This window comes from Pteronotus mesoamericanus, unplaced genomic scaffold (genome assembly GCF_021234165.1).
Source record: "Pteronotus mesoamericanus isolate MK-2021 breed Mesoamerican mustached bat unplaced genomic scaffold, CSHL_Meso_final contig_105, whole genome shotgun sequence".
Taxonomy (NCBI): Eukaryota; Metazoa; Chordata; class Mammalia; order Chiroptera; family Mormoopidae; genus Pteronotus; species Pteronotus mesoamericanus.
The window spans coordinates 19,224,146-19,234,320 of NW_026555006.1; the positions used below are offsets into that span (position 1 = coordinate 19,224,146).

Consider the following 10,175-nt stretch of genomic DNA (forward strand, 5'->3'; position numbering starts at 1 on the left):
CTCATTCTGACAAAGGAATAGCTTTCAGGAATACTCCTGTTGCCCACACTGCCAACCTGATTGATATAATGACTCACAGGTATGTGGCCAAAGTTCTATGAATATGTCTTAAGGTGTTGAACCTCTAAAGTATGTCTGTAGTGAAACAAAAGCAAGGTTTGAAATATACAGAGCCAGAAGCTAGTCTGTGGAAAACTTTTCCATTCATTAGGTGTTTAAAACTAATTGGAGGATTTGGTGCCTATCAATATTCTCACCTGTCAGGAATATACTAAATTAATCATGTTTTTGTTTGTTTGTTTTGGTGGGAGTTATGTGAAAGACAATTTCTCAAAACTCCTGTATTTGTAGAGCAAATCTGTAGTATTTCTACAAATATTGATTATATCTATCATACCCACGTAGAAAATAAAATTTAGAAAGGTTGTATCAGTTTTTTACTGCTGCATAGGTAACCTCCCCAAAACTTATTGATTTAAATATCATTATTTTCAATTGGCAATTTAGCCTGGGCTTTCCTAAGATGGCTCATCTTATGCCACATGGTGTTTCTCTGGGTATGCACATCATTATGGGATCTCAATGGGGTGACTGTGCTTTTCCTTCTCCCCACAAGACATTGTATCCTTACAAAGCAGCCATGGTTTGTTTACAGTCACAAAGTAATAGCATAAACAAGGTCTCTTGAGGCCTAGACTCATGACTCATACACTATCACCCTGCTGCATCCCATTGAACAAAGCAAATCAAAAGGCCATGTTGGAGGAGGTCATTGAAAGAATGTGACCATACTGGGCAATGAGAAGCCACTCACTCCCTCTTCTGTCCTTGGAATGTACACTCCACCCACTGTTCCCACATTAAGAGCTGTTTTAAGGATGCAGACTTGAGAGAGTAATGTGTTGTTAAGACCATCTAGACTGAATATGTGACTGAATGCAATAAAGGTATCTATATACACTTTTAAGATTCTGGTGGCTGATGAGATCTACCAGTCTTGTGGTTGCTCAAGGTAATCTTTGTATGTAAGTGCTCTTGTTTATTAAACCTGCCAACTTCCAATCTGGCACAGTCTGCTTCTTTCTTTGGTCTCTCTTTGCCTGCTATATGGGGGCCAGTTTCAAATTCCACCTGGAAAATTCCCCAGGTTGAGAACTGACAATTGGTGATTCAGCCAGGAGACTGAATAAATGGGCTGGAGAAAGCAGCATTTGCAGGGGAGAGTTCAAGGTGGCTGTTGACCTCTATGTGGGGAGGGGTGGCCCATATGCTAGATACTTGTGGACCACAGTTTGAGGATGCTTGGAAAATACCAGCTGCTTTAACGCATTTGTTTGAGGAACTGTGCAACATGTACTGCACAAGTACTGCACTGCAAAGATGGGAAATGAATGGCTGCTGCAACAGGAAGGCCTCTCCTCTGAGCAGTTCAGCTGGGCACTGATGTACAACTGGAGGCTGAAACTCAAGTTAGAAAGTCGGAAGAAGAGCTGAGGTTAGAGAATGACATGATGTTATCTACTACTCTGTTAGCTGTAGAGCTGGTAGCTGGTTACAAGGCAGGAGAGCAGGATAAGTTGGAGACTCTATCATGCTTTTTACAAAACTGGGAAGGCATCAGCTGCTGTGGATTAAGGTTGAAGTGGTCATGACAAAGCCTGACTGGAACACTAAGAGGTGGAATCCATGGGAAAGTGAGGAGAGTGAAGAGAATACTGTGGTGATTGACAAAGACATAAAAGTCCTGTGTTGTCTGATCACTAATGCAAAAAAAAGCAAAAACAGCAAAACAACATTGTTGAGTGCAGCAGCCCTCAATTCAGGGAATATTCCATGATAAGAAAATATATTCTTGCTGAGCTTCTTGATACAGCTGCCAAGTTTCAAAGACAGGACAGGGAAAGTATCCGGCATGGTTAGTGTGGCTGTGGGAGACATGGGGTGATGGGATTTCTTTGACCAGGTAGGAGGCAGAGAAAATGAGCAACATCACCATACACCCTGCTCTCCGTCAGCACCTGCATGGCGCTTGAGTGGAGGGAAGGCATTCAAGGTGCTCGTTTCCTTATATATTGGATTCTTCTAGTCTGCAGAGAGGCTTGGGCCAGTGAGGTATTTGTCCTTGGGCATGTGGGTGCCTGGAAATTTATAGAGGAGGTACGACCAATTTCTTAGGGAGTTAGGAATGAGATAGACAATCTATGCCCCTGTCTTTAAAGGCCCTGGTAGGGACACATTCGCTGCAGAAATGAAAGCCAAGGTACTCCAGTCCTCCCTCAGCACCTAGTATGGAACATGATATCCTGGCTGAGCCTAGTTATGGTGTTGGGCTCATTAATGGTGTTGGGCAAGCCATTCCTTGTCTGGGAGAAACTAACAAATTCTGGGAATGAATAGGTGCTGTAGGAAAGACCTCAGACTAAAAACTTGGAAAGCCAAAAGGCTATCTCAATCTACTGTAAAGGGTCCAATAAAAGTAACCTGGAAGCAAATGCTGTTTGACCTCATTGTTTCTGAGACCCCTCCTACAAGGAGAGACCAGCAGTCCAATGTTCTGATGGTCAGCCTGTGGGAAAACTTAAAATCTGAGCAACAATTCAGGCCTGCCCTGTCTGCCTCTACCATTAAGCCTTCATTGGATGCTTCAGTTGATCCACAGAAGGCCTCAGGGATACAGTCCTATTCCGGGTGGGTGCTTCTATGTGTCAGGGCTAATGTCAGATTTTACCCAAGAAACTCCTGAGGTTTTGACCAGCCCAGATTCAAGTAGAGAGATGAGTTGCTGCAAAAATTTGTGGTCACTTTTTGTATTCCACCCAATAGGATTATTCAATTTGACAAAAATCTTAAATATTAACAATAATAAGTTTTGTGTGTGAAACAAATCACTACACTATCAATAATAACAATATTAAGTCAATTATGCTAGAGGCAAAGCTGAATTAACATTCCAGTCTCTCTATAAAGTGATATTAGAAAATTTTTGTTTTACGGAGAGGCAATCAAAGAGTATGGAGCCAAAAATAAAGTGGGCATAGAAAGAAGGATCAATGAAACATGTTTTTGAGATTTAGTTGAATCTATATTGGTTTATATAACATAAATGTCTGTATCATGCTTGGGAGCTTAAAGGCCTGGGTTTGGCTAAATTAACATTACTTAATAGTTGAAAGATTTGGGGAAAATTACCTATATCTTTGAGAATTAACTTTTCATCTGAGAAAATGAGTGATACCTATTTTTTATGTTTATTTTTGTGGATATCAGTATATTAAGTAATGTATTAAAGTGCTTAATACTATTCTGGTATATAATAGGCAGAAAGAGATACATTTTTATTGAACATGCCTACTGTGTCCCAGGTTCTGTGCTAGGAAATGGGATATAGTGGTAAACAAGACCAAATTTACAAATTTCCTATAGTCAAGAAGGTTATACTCTAGTTGAGGGCTTATATCTAGTTAGAAACTTACTCTTGAGGAGCTTATATTTCACCCTTCAACACATTTTAGTTCCCTTTCTTAGCATAAAGAGAGGAGTGAAATTATAAGAAAAAATACTTGAAGTAATAGTCTGTGGAGATTTTGTACATTTTCTACTTAAAAGTGTACATTAATTGATCAAAAAGAGTTTAAGGAGAGGAGATGCTGGGAGTTCACACATAATGAACTTGCTTGAACCATAAATGGAGTTTAAATTATGTAGGATTACTCTAATCCAGTTAGCTACAAAAATTAGACTTCTCTCTGTCACATTTGAAAGAAAAATTCTTATCAAAGGCAAGCTGTACTCTTGTTTCTTTAGTATCCTGAAGAATTTAAAGAGAATCTAATTTAGGAAAGGTTTTCTGTCTTTAAAAAAACTCAGTGTGTTGAAAAGGCAGCATTAAAAATGTATTCCCTATCTGAATCATAATTATATTGATAAATATCAAATATTGAGCTTGTATGCATTTTCTTTGCATACAGATGCAAAAGAAAAGTAGATGGTAATCTACTCTTTCTATACAAATAACATTACAATATGCATTAATCCTATTAATTTAGTTTTCTCCTAGAGATGAATAAATTATCCTTATGTAGTTGTCTTTTTTTCTGGAGAGGGGAAGTCCTCAATTTTTTAAAATTGAAATTATAATTTCAAAAGAGGACTCATTTTAATTCTTGTCTATCTTTAAACTTTGACAAATAGTTTTGTGTTTATGATTAAATACAGTGTTTCCAAAAGGAAAACAGATCAACCTCTTACTTTATTTTTAATTAGCTGTGAAGGTTATTAATGTTCCAAGGTTTTAAAAATATTTCCTTGGGTTTTACAACATGAATTATATGTGATGAAGGGCATCCTGGCCATATAGGTCAGCTGATTAGAGAATTGTTCTAACACACCAAAGTTATGGGTTGAATTCCTTGTTCAGGGCACACACAAGAATCAACCAATAAATGCATAAATAAGTGGAACAAAAATTGATTTTTCTTTCTCTCTTTCCCCTTTCTTTCTCTCTCTAAAATCAATAAATAAAAAAAGTTTAATAAATGTGATGAAGGGCATAGTTATTGTGTGCACATGCCTGTGAGGACATGGGATATTGGTTTATTGACAGAGATGAAGTATTAAAAAATACAGCTTATAATTAGAAAAACTCATTTTCAAAAGGTGTCTCCCTCTAATGGTAATTAGGTATTTTGCTCACTTTACATATACCAAACTTAAGTGTGTACTGGAATTAAATTTATGTTTTCATTTAAAAAAACAGACCCTTTCTGTCTTTTCTATCCAGAATATGGTTTAATATTTCATCAAAGACATACTCCAAATTCCCCTTTCTATTATTTTTCTTATGTTTTTATTTTTAAAAGAGAGTTTTTATCCCTTTACTATCCTTATTTTAATGAGAGTTGATTCCTTCTTGCTTTGGACTTTATTTTGAAGAAGAGTTTGAACAATGATAAGCATGCTTGGCTTCACTTTTCTAAACTGAGACTAAACTGTCTTAAAATAGTAACTTCTATTATAGAATTGATCTTTTTCTTTTCTTATACCCTAAATCAAATACCTTCTCAGTCATTATGAGCAAGATTGTGAAACATTCTTTGCATTCACACTACTCTTTTTGCAAACAGTCCATTTCAGCCAAGCAAATAGATGGTTTAAATCTCTGAATTTCAATTGCCCAAGTTAGAATGATCAATCTATCTACTTAACCTTTTAGTCATTGTTGGATGCTTTTTTTATAACATGCTTTTTCTATAAAGGGAAATTTCACAAACAGCACAGACCATTAAAAATAAATAGATTGGACTTCCAGTCAAGATGGAGGTGTAGGTAAACACATTTCGCCTCCTCATGCAACCACAGACAGAATTACAACTAGACCTCAACACATAACACCCAGAGTAGTCAGGAAATCAAACTTTATGGAAGTCCAATCACCAAGGATTTAAAGAAGCAACATTCATCCAGAAGAGTAGGAGAGGTTGGAGATACAGAGATGGGTGGAGAAGTGTGGATATGTGGTGTGGTGTGGCGAGGAGGTGACAGCAGAATAGGTAGTCCTACATTCATGTGTGGAGAGTAAAAATGGGGAGGGATACCTTGGGAGTGAGTGATCCCAGTCCCCGGCCAGACCACATACCCCAGAGTCCCAGTGCCAGGAAGATAAATTCCTGTAAGTTCTGGCTGTAAACAAACCAGGGGGATTGTTCCAGATGGCAGAAGAAACTGCTGGATTTTCAGGAAAATCTGCTCAAAGGGCCCTCACAAACTTAAAACATATGCAGACCCACACCCTCTTAGATTCAGCACCAGGGCAAAAGCTGGAAGGATGGCAGTTGTACAGGGTGAATGCTGAGCAAACAGCCAGCAGCCAGGTAGCAGCACTATCCCCTTTCTGAGCCCTCCCCCGACAAAAAGCCACAAAGTGGTGAAGCAGGTTACCCACCCTGGCAAATCCCTAAGCTTCCACCCCAAACAATTTATAGGTACCTTTTCTACACTAGGCCACACTACTAAGTCAGGGAGTCAAAGCAGCTCTCCCTAATACACAGAAACAAACACAGGGAAGCTGTCAAATTGAGGAGACAAAGAAATATGACCTGAATGAAAGAACAGAACAAAACCCCAGAAAAAGGACTAAATAAAATGGAGATAACCAAATTTATCAGATGAAGAGTTTAAAACACTGGTGATCAGGATGCTCAAAGAACTCATCAAGTACAGCTACAGTGTAAAATGAAGAAAGAAATTAGGTTTACACTAAGTTAAATAAAGAAAAATCTACAGGAAACCAATAGTGGAGGGGATGAATCTGGGATTCAAAGTAACGATTTGGAACATAAAGAAGAAATAAGCATTCAACCAGAACAGCAAGAAGAAATAATAATTAAAAGAAAAAACAAAGGATAGTATAAGGTGCCTCTGGGACATCTCCAAAAGAACCAACATCTGAATCATAGGAATGCCAAAAGGAGAAGAGGAATAGCAAGATATTGAAAACTTATTTGAAAAAATGAAAGAAAACTTCCTTAATTTGGCAAAGGAAATAGATGTACAAGTCCAGGAAGCACAGAGAATCCCAAACAAGTTGGGTCCAAAGAGGACCATATCAAGATACATCAAAATGCCAAAGGTTAAATAGAGAGAGAGAATCTTAAAAGCAGCAAGAGAAAAGGAGAGTTACCTACGAAGGAGTTCCCGTAAGACTGTCAGCTGATTTATCAAAAGAAACTTTGCAAGGAAGAAGAGACTGGCAAGAATATCCAAAGTGATGAAAAGCAAGGACCTACAACCTAGATTACTTTAGCAAGCAAAGCTGTCATTTAGAATGGAAGGGCAGATAAAGTGCTTCCCACACAAGGTAAATCTAAAGGAGTTCAGTATCACCAAGCCATTATTACATGAAATGTTAAAGGGACTTATTTAATAAAAAGCAGATCAAAACTATGAACATTAAAATGTCAAAAACCTCAAAACTATCAACAACTAAATCTAAAAATAAAAACAAACAAACAAAAAATCCAAACTAAGCAAACAACTACAACAAGAACAGAATCATAGACATGGAGATCATTTAGAGGGTTATCAGCTGGGAAGGGGAAGGAGAGAGTGGGGGGAAAGATTAAGGGATTAAGAATAATACTTGGTAGGTACAAAATAGACAGGGAGATGTTAGGAATAGTATAGGAAATGGAGAAGCCAAAGAACTTATATGTATGACCCGTGAATGTGAACTAAGGGGAGGGATTGCTGGAGGGAACGGGTGTACTGGGCAGAGGGGCGCAAAGGGAGAAAATTGGGACAACTGTAATAGCATAATCAATAAAATATATTTAAAAATAAAAAAAATCGAACATCAAAAATAAAACTTTTGCTCATTAAAAGACATTATTAAAAAGGTAAGACAATTCATATATCTCTGACAGAGGACTTGAATCAAGAATATATAAAGAGTTTTAAAATATGGACAATAAAAAGACAAATAAAAAATGGGCAAAATTTTTGATCATATACTTCACAAAAAAGATATACAAATGACATCACCAGCCATTAAGCTGAAAATAATAAACAATTCTAGGTGTTGGTGAGGAGGTGGAGCAACTGCTGCTGGAAATACAAAATGGCACATTTATTTTGGAAAATAGTTTGACAATTTCTGATAAAATTAAATATATACTTACCATAAAGTTGAGAAATTCCTAATTATTTACATGAGATAAAGAAAAATGTATTTAAATGTTCATAGCCACTTTATTCATAATATCAAAAAAGAAAACTCAAATGTCTGTTAGCTGCTGAATAGATAAACAAGTTGTGCTGTGTTCATATGAAGGAATCCTACCCAGCAATAAGAAAGAAAGAACTACTGGTACACACAATAATATAGATCCGTCTTAAAAATATCATCAGGTGAGAGGAGTCAATCACAAAAAACTTCATACCGTATGTTTCATTTACATGCAAATTTTAGAAAAATCAAAACCATAGGAACAGAAAGCAGACCAGAGATCAGATTAGAGAGACAAGAGAATTTATTTAAAAATGGTATTAGGAAACTCTTGGGGATAGGAAATGTTTTATGTTTTACTATGGTGGTGGTTACCCAGCTTTATACATTTACCAAGCTTCATTGAATTGTACTCTTAAAATGAGTTAATTTTATCTATGTAAGTTATGTTTCAATAAAGCTTTTCAAAAAGGAATACTTATTTATCATACTAATTAAGAAAATACAGAAAGCTATAAATATAGACAGTCATAAAAACCAATGAAAAACTTATTTCTTATCATGTAATATAACTACTATTAACATTTTTAGTAAACTTTTAGTTGAAGAATTAAATACTACAGAAAGTGCAAAATCTTAGTTGTACAACTCAACAAATTTTCACAAAGTGGATACTCCCATATAACTGACTGAGTTAAAGAAACAGAGCATTATTTAGCTCTGCAGGGCTTAGTTTTGTCTGTTTTTGAAATATATGTATATTGAAATATGTATATGAAATTACTTTATGTCTAATTGCTTTAGCTAAAAAATACCTTTGTAAGATTCATCCATGTTGCATGCAGTTGTAGTTCATTCGATGCTTTTGTTTTATAGTTTTACATTATATGAATATGTCAGAATTTTTATATTCTACTGTATATGATTATTGAGTTATTTCCATCATTGGATTATTAAAAATAGGACAAGAATATGAATGTGCTTGCATATGTTTTTTGGTGAACAGAAGATATACCTGTTAGTTATACAGCTAGGAATGGAATTTCTGAGCTTTAAAATATACATTGTGCAAATTTAGTAAATGCTTTCAAATAGTTTACCAATGGGGCTGTACTGATTATACTCTCACCAACAGTGTATGAACATTCCAGCTGATCTCTGTATTAATGTTTTGATGCATTTTTCACAGAATTATAGGGCAATATCTTCATGTTTATTTTTAAGTTTTTATAACTTTAAGGAAAATTGATCTCATATGGTAACAGAGATTTGAGTATGGCTCTGTGAATTTCTTTTTAGTTAACATTATAACATGACAATGTTATTAAATATTTTTCCAAAAGGATGATTGCTAATGGCTGTATATTTTATCATAAGACTTTTACCATCCCCTGCAGTTATTGCCTAAGCTTCAGTTTTCTCAACCATACAACAATAATATTCAAATTTATGTGATAGGGTTTTTTTTTTTTTGAAAGTAGTAATCTAAGATCTAAGTACTGTTTTACATAGTATCTGGCATATAGTAGATGTCCAATTAATTATTTTCTTCCTCTTTCCAGCACTATATTTATTTTCCAAAACAGAGAAAAATTATTCAAATATAGTAAGTAGATCTTCTTTAATTTCTTTCCCTAGAGCTTTATATTTATCTGCATATAGATCCTGCACATATTTTGTTAGATTTATGGTAAATTATGTCATTTTTTCCCCACTGTGCAACCTGCTTCAGTGTCTGCAGCCTACAGGCAGAGGCCAAGTAATGGTTTAAGGCCACAGTTCTCTCTGGCTTCAAAAACTATGCACAGTGAGAGACCCAGGGGGACAGGACCACCATAAATCCAAACCCATCCATAATAAAGTATATCATTTTGGGGGATGTTATTGTAAATGCATTGTGTTTTTAATTTTAAATTAAAATTAAAATTTGTGTATTAATCTCGTATCCTGCAACCTTGCTATAATCATCACATATTAGTTTCAGGAGAGTTTTTTCATTGTTGTTGATTCTTTATCATTTTCTACATAGATAATCATCTCATCTATGAACAAAGAAAATTATATTCCTTCTTTTCCAATATCTACATCTTCTATTTCTTTTTCTTGTCTTATTGTACTAGCTGGGTATTCAAGTATGATATTGATGGGAACTATGAGAAGACATATAAAGTGCCTCTAAGACCCCCGGTCACCAAGAAGGCAGTTCATGTAGGAGAGGGAAAAATCAAGAAATTACTGAAACCAGGTGGTATAGTGTGAAGGAGTAGTTTCATTTTGTAGATTGTTATCATCAGCTCTCTGAAGACCTTTTAATAAAATGAATTGTGGAAGTAACTAATTTAGTGGCTTATCTTTGGTTTTGGATATTGCAGGGTAGAAGAGCATGTTTGAGTTGATACAGCTTACTACCCAACAATCTCAGATGGCTACATATAATGCACACACACAGGAG

General features: G+C 35.7%; 1 pseudogene; it reads right to left on the reverse strand.

The window, feature by feature from the left end:
* Positions 1-9,435: 9,435 nt before the first annotated feature.
* Positions 9,436-9,576, reverse strand: LOC129071524 (uncharacterized; annotated as a pseudogene).
* Between the last annotated feature and the right edge of the window lie 599 nt (positions 9,577-10,175).